Genomic DNA, 17,284 nt, shown 5'->3' on the forward strand with positions numbered 1-17,284 from the left:
ACCTGGCCATGCTGCTGCTCCAGTTTCAACTTCCACCTGACTGTGCTGCTGCTCCAGTTTCAACTGTTCTGCCTTATTATTATTCGACCATGCTGGTCATTTATGAACATCTTGGCCATGTTCTGTTATAATCTCCACCCGGCACAGCCAGAAGAGGACTGGCCACCCCAATAGCCTGGTTCCTCTCTAGGGATCTTCCTAGGTTTTGGCCTTTCTAGGGAGTTTTTCCTAGCCACCGTGTTCTACACCTGCATTGCTTGCTGTTTGGGGTTTTAGGCTGGGTTTCTGTACAGCACTTTGAGATATCAGCTGATGTACGAAGGGCTATATGGCTATATAAATTTGATTTGATTTGATTTGATTTGGTGGCAGCTGCAGAGAAGTATTTGGTCACATGAGATTTGACTTCAGAAGAGTTCCAGGGTGTGTTGAGTGGTGGTGTCCCATCCTCCCAGGTTGTTGGCATGGTGCAGGAGCAGATTGGGTCAAAGTAGTGGAATGGGGTAGTTGGTTTTTAATGACTGTAGGGTTAGTTGTCATGGTGCAGGAGCAGATTGGGTCAATGTAGTGGAATGGGGTAGTGGGTTTTTAATGACTGTAGGGTTAGTTGTCATGGTGCAGGAGCAGATAGGGTCAAAGTAGTGGAATGGGGTAGTGGGTTTTTAATGACTGTAGGGTTAGTTGTCATGGTGCAGGAGCAGATAGGGTCAAAGTAGTGGAATGGGGTAGTGGGTTTTTAATGACTGTAGGGTTAGTTGTCATGGTGCAGGAGCAGATAGGGTCAAAGTAGTGGAATGGGGTAGTGGGTTTTTAATGACTGTAGGGTTAGTTCAAAGTAGTGGAATGGGGTAGTGGGTTTTAATGACTGTAGGGTTAGTTGTCATGGTGCAGGAGCAGATAGGGTCAAAGTAGTGGAATGGGGTAGTGGGTTTCAAAGTAGTGGAATGGGGTAGTGGGTTTTAATGAGTAGGGTTAGTTGTCATGGTGCAGGAGCAGACAGGGTCAAAGTAGTGGAATGGGGTAGTGGGTTTTTAATGACTGTAGGGATAGTTGTCATGGTGCAGGAGCAGATAGGGTCAAAGTAGTGGAATGGGGTAGTGGGTTTTTAATGACTGTAGGGTTAGTTGTCATGGTGCAGGAGCAGACAGGGTCAAAGTAGTGGAATGGGGTAGTGGGTTTTTAATGACTGTAGGGTTAGTTGTCATGGTGCAGGAGCAGATAGGGTCAAAGTAGTGGAATGGGGTAGTGGGTTTTTAATGACTGTAGGGTTAGTTGTCATGGTGCAGGAGCAGATTGGGTCAATGTAGTGGAATGGGGTAGTGGGTTTTTAATGACTGTAGGGTTAGTTGTCATGGTGCAGGAGCAGATAGGGTCAAAGTAGTGGAATGGGGTAGTGGGTTTTTAATGACTGTAGGGTTAGTTGTCATGGTGCAGGAGCAGATAGGGTCAAAGTAGTGGAATGGGGTAGTGGGTTTTTAATGACTGTAGGGTTAGTTGTCATGTTGCAGGAGCAGATAGGGTCAAAGTAGTGGAATGGGGTAGTGGGTTTTTAATGACTGTAGGGCTAGTTGTCATGGTGCAGGAGCAGATAGGGTCAAAGTAGTGGAATGGGGTAGTGGGTTTTTAATGACTGTAGGGTTAGTTGTCATGGTGCAGGAGCAGATAGGGTCAAAGTAGTGGAATGGGGTAGTGGGTTTTTAATGACTGTAGGGTTAGTTGTCATGGTGCAGGAGCAGACAGGGTCAAAGTAGTGGAATGGGGTAGTGGGTTTTTAATGACTGTAGGGGTAGTTGTCATGGTGCAGGAGCAGATAGGGTCAAAGTAGTGGAATGGGGTAGTGGGTTTTTAATGACTGTAGGGTTAGTTGTCATGGTGCAGGAGCAGACAGGGTCAAAGTAGTGGAATGGGGTAGTGGGTTTTTAATGACTGTAGGGTTAGTTGTCATGGTGCAGGAGCAGACAGGGTCAAAGTAGTGGAATGGGGTAGTGGGTTTTAATGACTGTAGGGTTAGTTGTCATGGTGCAGGAGCAGATAGGGTCAAAGTAGTGGAATGGGGTAGTGGGTTTTAATGACTGTAGGGTTAGTTGTCATGGTGCAGGAGCAGATAGGGTCAAAGTAGTGGAATGGGGTAGTGGGTTTTTAATGACTGTAGGGTTAGTTGTCATGGTGCAGGAGCAGATAGGGTCAAAGTAGTGGAATGGGGTAGTGGGTTTTTAATGACTGTAGGGTTAGTTGTCATGGTGCAGGAGCAGATAGGGTCAAAGTAGTGGAATGGGGTAGTGGGTTTTTAATGACTGTAGGGTTAGTTGTCATGGTGCAGGAGCAGACAGGGTCAAAGTAGTGGAATGGGGTAGTGGGTTTTTAATGACTGTAGGGTTAGTTGTCATGGTGCAGGAGCAGATAGATAGGGAAAGTAGTGGAATGGGGTAGTGGGTTTTTAATGACAAAGTAGTGGAATGGGGTAGTGGGTTTTTAATGACTGTAGGGTTAGTTGTCATGGTGCAGGAGCAGATAGGGTCAAAGTAGTGGAATGGGGTAGTGGGTTTTTAATGAGTGTAGGGTTAGTTGTCATGGTGCAGGAGCAGATAGGGTCAAAGTAGTGGAATGGGGTAGTGGGTTTTTAATGACTGTAGGGTTAGTTGTCATGGTGCAGGAGCAGATAGGGTCAAAGTAGTGGAATGGGGTAGTGGGTTTTTAATGAGTGTAGTGTTAGTTGTCATGGTGCAGGAGCAGATAGGGTCAAAGTAGTGGAATGGGGTAGTGGGTTTTTAATGACTGTAGGGTTAGTTGTCATGGTGCAGGAGCAGACAGGGTCAAAGTAGTGGAATGGGGTAGTGGGTTTTAATGACTGTAGGGTTAGTTGTCATGGTGCAGGAGCAGACAGGGTCAAAGTAGTGGAATGGGGTAGTGGGTTTTTAATGACTGTAGGGTTAGTTGTCATGGTGCAGGAGCAGACAGGGTCAAAGTAGTGGCATGGGGTAGTGGGTTTTTAATGACTGTAGAGTTAGTTGTCATGGTGCAGGAGCAGACAGGGTCAAAGTAGTGGGATGGGGTAGTGGGTTTTAATGACTGTAGGGTTAGTTGTCATGGTGCAGGAGCAGATAGGGTCAAAGTAGTGGAATGGGGTAGTGGGTTTTTAATGACTGTAGGGTTAGTTGTCATGGTGCAGGAGCAGATAGGGTCAAAGTAGTGGAATGGGGTAGTGGGTTTTTAATGACTGTAGGGTTAGTTGTCATGGTGCAGGAGCAGATAGGGTCAAAGTAGTGGAATGGGGTAGTGGGTTTTTAATGACTGTAGGGTTAGTTGTCATGGTGCAGGAGCAGATAGGGTCAAAGTAGTGGAATGGGGTAGTGGGTTTTAGTGGGTTTTTAATGAGTGTAGGGTTAGTTGTCATGGTGCAGGAGCAGATAGGGTCAAAGTAGTGGAATGGGGTAGTGGGTTTTTAATCTGTAGGGTTAGTTGTCATGGTGCAGGAGCAGATAGGGTCAAAGTAGTGGAATGGGGTAGTGGGTTTTTAATGACTGTAGGGTTAGTTGTCATGGTGCAGGAGCAGATAGGGTCAAAGTAGTGGAATGGGGTAGTGGGTTTTTAATGACTGTAGGGTTAGTTGTCATGGTGCAGGAGCAGATAGGGTCAAAGTAGTGGAATGGGGTAGTGGGTTTTTAATGACTGTAGGGTTAGTTGTCATGGTGCAGGAGCAGATAGGGTCAAAGTAGTGGAATGGGGTAGTGGGTTTTAATGACTGTAGGGTTAGTTGTCATGGTGCAGGAGCAGACAGGGTCAAAGTAGTGGAATGGGGTAGTGGGTTTTTAATGACTGTAGGGTTAGTTGTCATGGTGCAGGAGCAGATAGGGTCAAAGTAGTGGAATGGGGTAGTGGGTTTTTAATGACTGTAGGGTTAGTTGTCATGGTGCAGGAGCAGACAGGGTCAAAGTAGTGGAATGGGTAGTGGGTTTTTAATGACTGTAGGGTTAGTTGTCATGGTGCAGGAGCAGACAGGGTCAAAGTAGTGGAATGGGGTAGTGGGTTTTAAATGACTGTAGGGTTAGTTGTCATGGTGCAGGAGCAGATAGGGTCAAAGTAGTGGAATGGGGTAGTGGGTTTTTAATGACTGTAGGGTTAGTTGTCATGGTGCAGGAGCAGATAGGGTCAAAGTAGTGGAATGGGGTAGTGGGTTTTTAATGACTGTAGGGTTAGTTGTCATGGTGCAGGAGCAGATAGGGTCAAAGTAGTGGAATGGGGTAGTGGGTTTTTAATGACTGTAGGGTTAGTTGTCATGGTGCAGGAGCAGATAGGGTCAAAGTAGTGGAATGGGGTAGTGGGTTTTTAATGAGTGTAGGGTTAGTTGTCATGGTGCAGGAGCAGACAGGGTCAAAGTAGTGGGATGGGGTAGTGGGTTTTAATGACTGTAGGGTTAGTTGTCATGGTGCAGGAGCAGATAGGGACAAAGTAGTGGAATGGGGTAGTGGGTTTTTAATGACTGTAGGGTTAGTTGTCATGGTGCAGGAGCAGATAGGGTCAAAGTAGTGGAATGGGGTAGTGGGTTTTTAATGAGTGTAGGGTTAGTTGTCATGGTGCAGGAGCAGATAGGGTCAAAGTACTTGGAATGGGGTAGTGGGTTTTTAATGACTGTAGGGTTAGTTGTCATGGTGCAGGAGCAGATAGGGTCAAAGTAGTGGAATGGGGTAGTGGGTTTTTAATGACTGTAGTGTTAGTTGTCATGGTGCAGGAGCAGATAGGGTCAAAGTAGTGGAATGGGGTAGTGGGTTTTTAATGACTGTAGGGTTAGTTGTCATGGTGCAGGAGCAGACAGGGTCAAAGTAGTGGAATGGGGTAGTGGGTTTTTAATGACTGTAGGGTTAGTTGTCATGGTGCAGGAGCAGACAGGGTCAAAGTAGTGGAATGGGGTAGTGGGTTTTGACTGTAGGGTTAATGACTGTAGGGTTAGTGGGTTTTTAATGACTGTAGGGTTAGTTGTCATTGCAGGAGCAGACAGGGTCAAAGTAGTGGAATGGGGTAGTGGGTTTTTAATGACTGTAGGGTTAGTTGTCATGGTGCAGGAGCAGACAGGGTCAAAGTAGTGGAATGGGGTAGTGGGTTTTTCATGAGTGTAGGGTTAGTTGTCATGGTGCAGGAGCAGATAGGGACAAAGTAGTTGAATGGGGTAGTGGGTTTTTAATGACTGTAGGGTTAGTTGTCATGGTGCAGGAGCAGATAGGGTCAAAGTAGTGGAATGGGGTCGTGGGTTTTTAATGACTGTAGGGTTAGTTGTCATGGTGCAGGAGCAGATAGGGTCAAAGTAGTGGAATGGGGTAGTGGGTTTTTAATGACTGTAGGGTTAGTTGTCATGGTGCAGGAGCAGATAGGGTCAAAGTAGTGGAATGGGGTAGTGGGTTTTTAATGAGTGTTTTTAGGGTTAGTTGTCATGGTGCAGGAGCAGATAGGGTCAAAGTAGTGGAATGGGTAGTGGGTTTTTAATGATTGTAGGGTTAGTTGTCATGGTGCAGGAGCAGATAGGGACAAAGTAGTGGAATGGGGTAGTGGGTTTTTAATGACTGTAGGGTTAGTTGTCATGGTGCAGGAGCAGATAGGGTCAAAGTAGTGGAATGGGGTAGTGGGTTTTTAATGACTGTAGGGTTAGTTGTCATGGTGCAGGAGCAGATAGGGTCAAAGTACTGGAATGGGGTAGTGGGTTTTTAATGACTGTAGGGTTAGTTGTCATGGTGCAGGAGCAGATAGGGTCAAAGTAGTGGAATGGGGTAGTGGGTTTTTAATGACTGTAGTGTTAGTTGTCATGGTGCAGGAGCAGATAGGGTCAAAGTAGTGGAATGGGGTAGTGGGTTTTTAATGACTGTAGGGTTAGTTGTCATGGTGCAGGAGCAGACAGGGTCAAAGTAGTGGAATGGGGTAGTGGGTTTTTGAATGACTGTAGGGTTAGTTGTCATGGTGCAGGAGCAGACACGGTCAAAGTAGTGGGATGGGGTAGTGGGTTTTAATGACTGTAGGGTTAGTTGTCATGGTGCAGGAGCAGACAGGGTCAAAGTAGTGGAATGGGGTAGTGGGTTTTTAATGACTGTAGGGTTAGTTGTCATGGTGCAGGAGCAGATAGGGTCAAAGTAGTGGAATGGGGTAGTGGGTTTTTAATGAGTGTAGGGTTAGTTGTCATGGTGCAGGAGCAGATAGGGTCAAAGTAGTGGAATGGGGTAGTGGGTTTTTAATGACTGTAGGGTTAGTTGTCATGGTGCAGGAGCAGATAGGGTCAAAGTAGTGGAATGGGGTAGTGGGTTTTTAATGAGTGTAGGGTTAGTTGTCATGGTGCAGGAGCAGACAGGGTCAAAGTAGTGGAATGGGGTAGTGGGTTTTTAATGACTGTGGGGTTAGTTGTCATGGTGCAGGAGCAGATAGGGTCAAAATGTGAAATGGGGTAGTGGGTTTTTAATGACTGTAGGGTTAGTTGTCATGGTGCAGGATCAGATAGGGTCAAAGTAGTGGAATGGGGTAGTGGGTTTTTAATGACTGTAGGGTTAGTTGTCATGGTGCAGGAGCAGATAGGGTCAAAGTAGTGGAATGGGGTTAGTGGGTTTTAGTGGAATGACTGTAGGGTTAGTTGTCATGGTGCAGGAGCAGACAGGGTCAAAGTAGTGGAATGGGGTAGTGGGTTTTTAATGACTGTAGGGTTAGTTGTCATGGTGCAGGAGCAGACAGGGTCAAAGTAGTGGAATGGGGTAGTGGGTTTTTAATGACTGTAGGGTTAGTTGTCATGGTGCAGGAGCAGATAGGGTCAAAGTAGTGGAATGGGGTAGTGGGTTTTAATGACTGTAGGGTTAGTTGTCATGGTGCAGGAGCAGACAGGGTCAAAGTAGTGGCATGGGGTAGTGGGTTTTTAATGACTGTAGGGTTAGTTGTCATGGTGCAGGAGCAGATAGGGTCAAAGTAGTGGAATGGGGTAGTGGGTTTTTAATGACTGTAGGGTTAGTTGTCATGGTGCAGGAGCAGATAGGGTCAAAGTAGTGGAATGGGGTAGTGGGTTTTTAATGAGTGTAGGGTTAGTTGTCATGGTGCAGGAGCAGACAGGGTCAAAGTAGTGGAATGGGGTAGTGGGTTTTTAATGACTGTAGGGATAGTTGTCATGGTGCAGGAGCAGATAGGGTCAAAGTAGTGGAATGGGGTAGTGGGTTTTTAATGACTGTAGGGTTAGTTGTCATGGTGCAGGAGCAGACAGGGTCAAAGTAGTGGAATGGGGTAGTGGGTTTTTAATGACTGTAGGGTTAGTTGTCATGGTGCAGGAGCAGACAGGGTCAAAGTAGTGGAATGGGGTAGTGGGTTTTAATGACTGTAGGGTTAGTTGTCATGGTGCAGGAGCAGATAGGGTCAAAGTAGTGGAATGGGGTAGTGGGTTTTTAATGACTGTAGGGTTAGTTGTCATGGTGCAGGAGCAGATAGGGTCAAAGTAGTGGAATGGGGTATTGGGTTTTTAATGACTGTAGGGTTAGTTGTCATGGTGCAGGAGCAGATAGGGTCAAAGTAGTGGAATGGGGTAGTGGGTTTTTAATGACTGTAGGGTTAGTTGTCATGGTGCAGGAGCAGACAGGGTCAAAGTAGTGGAATGGGGTAGTGGGTTTTAATGACTGTAGGGTTAGTTGTCATGGTGCAGGAGCAGACAGGGTCAAAGTAGTGGCATGGGGTAGTGGGTTTTTAATGACTGTAGAGTTAGTTGTCATGGTGCAGGAGCAGGCAGGGTCAAAGTAGTGGAATGGGGTAGTGGGTTTTAATGACTGTAGGGGTAGTTGTCATGGTGCAGGAGCAGACAGGGTCAAAGTAGTGGAATGGGGTAGTGGGTTTTTAATGATTGTAGGGTTAGTTGTCATGGTGCAGGAGCAGATAGGGACAAAGTAGTGGAATGGGGTAGTGGGTTTTTAATGACTGTAGGGTTAGTTGGACGTGTGTCATAATTTCCCATTTTGTATCACAAAGTATCATGGATTTATATTATAATCCAGTTGGGGGCGGTAATGCAACATATTGGATTCCAACCAACGTTAAACTCCAAAGAAGAAGAAACATTATATTATGTCTATGTACAGTGTTGTAACGATGTCTCTCTCTCATTCCATAACTTTCATGGTAGTTGGATGTGTGGGTCTCTGGATATGAATGAGGTGCTGACAGACAATCGTTGATGGATATTTATAGAGCTCTGATCAGGACAACAGTTGATTACAGGTGTATAGTTTATGGAACAGCAGCACAGACTTGTCTTCAGAAGCTGGACAGAATCCAGTATATGGCTTTAAGGATATGTATTGGTGCATTTAAATCAACATCTGTATGTGTCTTACTAGTGGAGGCAGGTGAGATGCCTTTGGATATACGACGTAATAAATTGTCATTAGCTTATTGGGTTGAAAGGCTGTGAGGTTGAGCATCCCACTGCTACTGTTCTAGATGACTGTTGGGAATATACTAGTAGACAATGCAGTGGTTTTGGTTGGACAGTTGGAAAGCTTGCTGATGACAGTGGTTTGAGGGAGTTGGAGGTTGGCCCTTCTGTGGTGATAGGGGATGTTCCTCCATGGTTACTCCCAGATCCTGTTGTTGATCTAACCTTGGTAGAGAAAAGGACAGATTGGTCAGAAGTCAGTGATAAAGGGAAACTGGTTGACAATTACATTGGTAGAAGTTGTTATGCTTTTTTACCCCTTTTCACAGATGGATCCAAGGACCCAGATAGTGGAGCACAGGAGCAGACGTTTACCTTCCTGAATTTGATGTGCAGATATGTAGAAGACTAACAGATGAACTGTCAGTATACTCAGTTGAACTGTTGGTGATAATAGTTGCCCTCCAGTGGGTGGAGGACGTACAGCCTTTTAGGAATATAGTATGCTCAGATTCTCTGTATTTGAATAGTTTATCATCTGGTAAATCTAATAGGAGTGACCTTCTATTGGAGGTAGCAATGTTATTATGGAGAATTGAGAGAATGGGTGTAGTAGTGAGATTCTGTTGGGTCCCAGCACATTCAGGTGTGGAAGGGAATTAAATTGTACACCAGTTAGCTAAAAGAGCTTTGAAACAAGATATCATTGATATTAATGTTCCACTAGGTAGAAGGTGAGGCCAAATGTAAGCTCAGAGACAGTTTGATAGATGTGTGGCAGAAGAGATGGGGCTCTGAGCACAAGGGACGGCATTTATATGCCCTCCAAAGAAAGGTTGGTGGACCAAGATTCAAAGGTCAGATTATGAAGGAAGAGGTGGTGTTTACTTGATTGTGTTTAGGACGTTGTACATTGAACTGGTCCTTACATCTGGTTGGCTGCATGTGAATGGTTTGTGTCTGGAGGGTATTGTCAATGAAACGGTGGAGCTTGTGTTGTTATATTGTTGTAAGGATGTTGAAGAGAGGGAAAGGTTGAAGTGTAGGGTAATTGAGGTTGGATGGGGTTGGGGGGGTTTGGAAAGGATTTAGGGGATGGGGAGGGTCTATTAGAAGTTAGTAGGGCTCTTTTTTATTTTCTCAGAAGTACTGAGTTTAGTAGGAGGATTTATAAATGTTGTAAACCGTGATTGAACACACTCCAGCACAGTAGGTGGCGCCATGCACCTTTAACGTTGATTTGCGGACCGCTATTATATCATAGAAGAAGTAGTTGGTCGTGTGAGGTTTTTGTGGTTCCTGAGGAGGGTTACTATTCTTTTTTCTTTTAGAGTATTTTCCAATTTTATTTTCTCTTCTTGAGGGTTTATTTATTGGTTTCCACTCTTTATCGGTTAGAGTTGAGGGGGAGTAGGGTAGTTTGTTTGTGCGGCGTGATGGCTTCAACCGAGTGAAGAAGAAACGCTCTTGCATCAGGTGCATTCTGGAGAATGGTGTGGAGGAATTTCTGATCATGGTCGGCGAACAGGTGGGAGCAGAACATATACACTCTGTATCCAGAATGAACAAGGAGGTTTTTGTTGATGAAAAGGTGAGTCTTGTTACTTGACTAGTTACCAGTATCATTTTTGTATCATTTTTGTGAGGGGTGTGTTGGTGCCCGATTTCGACAAGAGTAGTGGTGTCTAATCTGCCTCCGTTTAGAGTTGGTTCGTTTTGGTAACTTTACAAGTGGTTTTCATTTCATTTGCTCTCGGCTAGGTGTCTCTTTTCGTAGACAAGTGTTTGTTTCTTAACTTCGCACCCCCCAACATTCCGCTGAAAAGGCAGCGGGGATATTCAAAAATATTTTTTAGAAATATTTAACTTTCACACATTAACAAGTCCAAAACAGCAAATGAAAGATAAACATCTTGTTAATCTACCCATCGTGTCCGATTTTTAAAATGTTTTACAGCGAAAACACAACATATATTTACATATATTTATGTTAGATCACCACCAAATCCCAAAAAACACACAGACATTTTTCCCAGCCAAAGATCCAAAACCAGAATTAGAGATAAAATGAATCACTAACCTTTGATAATCTTCATCAGATGACACTCATATGACATCATGTTACACAATACATTTATTTGTTGTTTTATAATATGCATATTTATATCCACAAATCTCGGTTTACATTGGCGCCATGTTCAGAAATGCCTCCAAAATATCCGGAGTAATTACAGAGAGCTACGCCAGATAACAGAAATACTCATAAAATTTAACGAAAGATACATGTAATATATCCAATAGATGGCACCATAAGACCATGAAGCATCAGTTATAGGCTACAAGTAGTAATATGATTGACATAAAATAGCATGCAACCAAAGACTATATGGTCACTCATTACTTTACAGTTAGCTTTATATCTCGTATTAGTCCTGTGTTGCTTTTTGGAGATCAAAACAACATTAACGATAGCAGGTATTGAACCCTGGTCAAATAATCACTAGTCAGATGTGTTAACCACAACCCTAGTAAACATGCATTATAGCCTGATGTTAATATGTCATATTGGGAGTAAACAGCCTCGGAATAGAAAGACGATGCATCTTCCAGCCCGCCAATAAATGACATCATGCAAACCCTCGCGTTCAGTAAATGTACCTCAACATGCCCCTCTCTTGTGGGAGAAGGCAGAGTGATCGCTGCCGCTGACTTAACAAGCTTTTGTCAGGGCTTGTTTAGTTGGCTTCTTGTACTTGACCTAAACTAATCTTAACTGTCTTATGCTGCCATCTATTGGAATTATTTAGCAACTGCAGCAGTACTGAATAAAGTGTATTACTAAAGTAGTAATTACTTAGAATTACAAAAATATAATATGTTCTAGTTCATTTTATCACTAACAACCGTAAAATAACAATTTATAGCATAATGAAATGAACATAAACCAAAAACACTTAACAGTTAGTGTTTCCTGTATTTTTAGAGTACCTGTACACCTTTCTGATTACAATATATTATTGTGCTTATATTTTACAGTAATTACTTATCTACGAAATTAACAGGATTTACTTGGCAACTCAAATTGCCGTTAACTTATTGTACTTTATTTTACAGTATTTTTGCTGTAAAACTACAGTTCGGTTGTATGTGACTTTACAGTAACATATTACATTTACAGGTAAAATATGCCAATACTACTGTAAACTTCTAAAACATTTGCATTACCAAAACAAGTAAATGCAATACAAATAATATGTTCATACATAGATACAATACATAGAAATACATACATAGATACAATACATAGATACACATACATAGATAGAATACATACATAGAAATACATACATAGATAGAATACCTAGAATACATACATAGATACAATACATACATAGATACAATACATACATAGATAGAATACATACATAGAAATACATACATAGATAGAATACATACATAGATAGAATACATACATAGAAATACATACATAGATAGAATACCTTGAATACATACATAGATACAATACATACATAGATAGAATACATACATAGAAATACATACATAGATAGAATACATACATAGAAATACATACATAGATAGAATACCTTGAATACATACATAGATACAATACATACATAGATACAATACAAAGAAATACATAGAAATGCAGAGATACAGATGAATGTAAAACTCCCATCGGCCTGTAGAAGGAGTACATCCGTCCTGTCTTTGAAATGGGCTGTCAGCAGGAGGACAACACAAGGGCCAACTGCAGTCGCTCCACCCTTTTCAAACCTTGACAGGATGTGCCCAACCTCTTAATTTGTTGGTTTCTGGATGAAGTACTGTATGATAATTGAGACATCTGTCAGTAACTTGAAGTGGTTGTAGAGTTCCTTCTGTGTGAAAAGGTATTGACACTTACTCCTCAGCTCAGTTATCTTAGGTGCCTGGGCTAGTGTTGATGGCACTGCCCTGTAAGTAAAACGTTGCTTGCATGAGCTGCAAGAGTTGTCCTCTGTCACCTCCGGCCGGCCCTTCTCTGGAATAAAGCTGCTCCAATTTCTTACGCTTTGCCTCCAAAGTTTCTTCTGTGGGAAAGTCAGGCTGCCATCTTACACAGCCATGTTTGTCAGTTGGCCCTCTTGCACTGACTACAGTCGATGAGCCTGAGAGTGTTTTTTTTCTCTTTCTTAGCCGTACCAGAGGATTATCACCATTCTTATGCTCAACGCCTGTTTTCATCTGATTTAAGAGGGATCCATTGCCACTCCCAATTGTAGTGCCATCTTTCATTGTATCAGTGAAGCTTTTCGGTACTGTTGTACCATCCTCTTGGATGTTGTACGGCAATCTGCTCTTGTCGGATTAGGCTCAATAATTCTCATTGCATCTACTGTAATTCTCACCATCTATATTGGTTGTCCTGGGGTTGGCCGTGTGCCTCTGGTGATGGCTGATCTTAGGTTCATGGATATTTTGCCCCAATGAACAGTGAAGTTCTCCGGTCAGATGTCCAGGTCTACAGTACTGGTTGATGACAGGGTTGTGTTGGATGACAGTGAAGGGGAAGGGCTGGATGTGGAGGATGGCTGTGAAGGGGAAGGGCTGGATGTGGAGGATGGCTGTGAAGGGGAAGGGCTGGATGTAGAGGATGGCTGTGAAGGGAAGGGCTGGATGTGGAGGATGACTGTGAAGGGGAAGGGCTGGATGTAGAGGATGGCTGTGAAGGGGAAGGGCTGGATGTGGAGGATGAGTGTGAAGGGGAAGGGCTGGATGTAGAGGATGGCTGTGAAGGGGAAGGGCTGGATGTAGAGGATGGCTGTGAAGGGGAAGGGCTGGATGTGGAGGATGACTGTGAAGGGGAAGGGCATGATGGCTCAAATGTTAATGTATCCTTGATGGCACCAGCTGTGTCACTCCTTGCTTGTCCTAGACTCAAATGTTACTCTGTCAACGTGAACAATATCGACAAAAATATGTACTCCGGCTGAAATGTTCCACAAAGCCCCTGATACTGTGAGATCCCAGATGATCTCCAGCTATGGCACATCAAGCACCTCTCACAACTCATCTGCTATAACACCATCCTCTACTCCTTCACATCTCTTACCAACTCATCCATCTGCTAAAACACCATCCTCTACTCCTTCACATCTCTTACCAATTCATCCATCTGCTAAACACCATCCTCTACTCCTTCACATCTCTTACCAACTCATCCATCTGCTAAAACACCGTCCTCTACTCCTTCACATCTCTTACCAACTCATCCATCTGCTATAACACCATCCTCTACTCCTTCACATCTCTTACCAACTCATCCATCTGCTAAAACACCATCCTCTACTCCTTCACATCTCTTACCAATTCATCCATCTGCTAAACACCATCCTCTACTCCTTCACATCTCTTACCAATTCATCCATCTGCTAAAACACCATCCTCTACTCCTTCACATCTCTTACCAACTCATCCATCTGCTAAAACACCATCCTCTACTCCTTCACATCTCTTACCAATTCATCCATCTGCTAAACACCATCCTCTACTCCTTCACATCTCTTACCAACTCATCCATCTGCTAAAACACCGTCCTCTACTCCTTCACATCTCTTAAAACCTCTAGTGACTCCCCATCCCGCATGAGGGAGCGTAATCATCGACTGACACTAATTTGCATAACGCAACGGACATAAATATTCCTAAAAAATATTCCTATTCATGAAAATCACAAGTGAAATATATTGAGACACAGCTTAGCCTTTTGTTAAGCACCCTGTCATCTCAGATTTTCAAAATATGCTTTACAGCCAAAGCTAGACAAGCATTTGTGTAAGTTTATCGATAGCCTAGCATAGCATTTTGTCCAGCTAGCAGCAGGTAACTTGGTCACGGAAATCAGAAAAGCAATTAAATTAAATTGTTTACCTTTGATGAGCTTCGGATGTTTTCACTCACGAGACTCCCAGTTAGATAGCCAATGTTCCTTTTTTCCAAAAATATTATTTTTGTAGGCGAAATTGCTCCGTTTGTTCTTCACGTTTGGCTGAGAAATCACCCGGAAATTGCAGTCACGAAAATGCCGAGAAATATTCCAAATTAGCTCCATAATATCGATAGAAACATGGCAAACGTTGTTTATAATCAATCCTCAAGGTGTTTTTCAAATATCTATTCGATAATATATCCACCGGGACAATTGGTTTTTCAGTAGGACCGATTGGAGTAATGGCTACCTCTGTATTTTACGCGAGAATCACTCTGGGAGCCATCAGGTGACCAGTTGCACAATGTAGCCGCTTATGGGTATTCTTCAACATAAATGCGTAAAACTACGTCACAATGCTGTAGACACATTGGGGAATACGGAGAAAGAGTAATCTGGTTGATAGCCCCTTCACTGCTCAATAGGGACGCATTGGAACGCAAAGCTTTCAAAACATGAGGCACTTCCGGATTGGATTTTTCTCAGGCTTTCGCCTGCAATATCAGTTCTGTTATACTCACAGACAATATCTTTACAGTTTTGGAAACTTTAGAGTGTTTTCTATCCTAAGCTGTCAATTATATAAGGGGCCGCCTGCCTCCAAGTCCTGGGAAAAGTAGTTGTCTGTAGAAACACCAGGGGCCTCAGGAACATTTTCACTTTGTGTTTCCAACACTGTCTCATAAGCATGTTTGATGGAGCTGTTTTTGTGTTCTGGATAAATGAGACGCAAATGTACATTTAACAGCATATGTTTTTTCACATCCCATAAAAGGATAACTCATTTCTCTGCCCTCTAGCAAACCATCCTTCAGTCAAATATCTATTGGGCAAATAAACATTTTGTCTGCTGATTGAAATGGAGCACTTTTCACAGATCTTTGATATGTCTTGTGGTCTCTGTAGAAGTGAGACTTAAAGGCAGTAAATTGCCTGAATGAACGGGAACATTTGGGCCACAATTAAAAGATCAATTGAGGTTTCATGTGCTGTCTGAATGATAATACTGTATTAGATTCATGCAAACAAGATTTACACTGAAACATTTGAACTGTGTAAGGTTGATTCTGGGGAATAACAAATAAACTAAACTGTATGTGAAAACAGACCTGAGTTTAAATACTGTTTATCATAATGTTGAATACTTAATAAGCGGTGCTTGATTAAGTTTGTATTCCCTGGCTTTCGTTGTGCAGCTGGAGGATGAGGCCCTCGTCACCTGTTGTGATCTGTCCAACAAATATCCCCCGGTGAAGGCAGGGTCCTGTCTCATCCAACACTTCAATGACTGTTATGGAAGTGAGCATTATCTAACATTAATTATTTTGTCTTGTGAAATTATGTTGAAAAAGAATGTCATTAATGAGGGAATCAATAAGTCCAGTACAACCATTACCTCTCATTCACATCCCTCTATCATCACTCCCTGGGGGAGTACAACCATTACCTCTCTCCTCTTTCACATCCCTCTATCATCACTCCATGGGGGAGTACAACCATTACCTCTCTCCTCTTTCACATCCCTCTATCATCACTCCATGGGGGAGTCCAACCATTACCTCTCTCCTCTTTCACATCCCTCTATCATCACTCCATGGGGAAGTCCCAATAATCTCTCCTTCCTCCTGAAGTGGAACATTCCTTCTCTACTCCTCACAAATGTTAAAGCATTGGGTTGGTGTTGGCATGGGGTAGAGGGAGTTTACATAAACCAGTCATTTCCTTTAAATCCATGAAGGGGAGTGGACAAGTTCTACAGGAATTAAACCATATTGAGGGTGTCTGCTTTCTATAGAGAGAGAGAGAGAGAGAGAGAGAGAGAGAGAGAGACACACACAGAGAGAGAACATCAGGTAAAGTTGTGGAGATGAGGGTATATGTGATCAGAACCCCTCCAGTCTGGTTAACCACAGTTAGGTCCAGTATAGACGATCAATACAAGTCACCATTTAGAATGTGATCCAGTTCAATGGATCTGAACAGAACTGGGGGACGTCAGACATGAAGTTGTCTAAACACAACTGGAATATCATTAGTTAGTGATTCATTGTTAATGGATTTTCAATGAGGAACACAGAGGAACAACCTGACAACACACATAACAAACTAACAATAAAAACAAAGAGGAGGAAACCACTAAAGTCATTACCATATTGTCATGTTGTAATGACAGGGAGAAACCATCTAACATCTAGAATACTACTTTAGATCTGGTCTAAAGAAGCCTAGTGCACTACGCAGGGAATAGGGAGCTATTTGGAACAGAGACACTAACTCATGTATGAAAATCTTTCTCTCCCTCGTCTGTCTGATATGTCTGCCCATTTCCCCTCCCATTTCATTCTATTCTATCAGCCACACCACTAGCTCACCTCCACACAATCCATTTACAAGTTAAAGACACACCTTGGAATAAATAACAAAGGAAAACTATTACAATATGAAGTTTGTGTTGTATATTTTATTTCATAAATCATATTTAATCACTGAACAGTAGCAGACCTAACTTAATCTGTTTCTGACTCTGGATAGTGGATCAAAAAGACCATCAATCTCCAATGACATTAAAGTACTATTCTGAACATTACTGATATACTGAGTGGCAAGTCAAGATATCTGCTGGTTTTATTGTTTGGTCAATACCTCCACCTGCTGGACAGGATTAATGTTGCTTGACTGAGCAGTATGGGAGGATGAAAGATGACAAATTTAAGGCCGGTTTCCTGGACATCTACATTGAACATACTTTTTAGTCCAGGACTAGGATTAATCTGTGTCTGGGAAACCAGTCCATATAGTTGAGTTACTATCTGTTCATGTCCAGGAAACCAGTCCATATAGTTAGTGATTCTACCTGTTCAATGCCACTGAGGAGAATTACATCGAGACAGAGAACCAATTGAGAAAACATATCA

The sequence above is a fragment of the Oncorhynchus tshawytscha genome, linkage group LG01 (genome assembly GCF_018296145.1).
Source record: "Oncorhynchus tshawytscha isolate Ot180627B linkage group LG01, Otsh_v2.0, whole genome shotgun sequence".
In the NCBI taxonomy this organism is placed as follows: domain Eukaryota; kingdom Metazoa; phylum Chordata; class Actinopteri; order Salmoniformes; family Salmonidae; genus Oncorhynchus; species Oncorhynchus tshawytscha.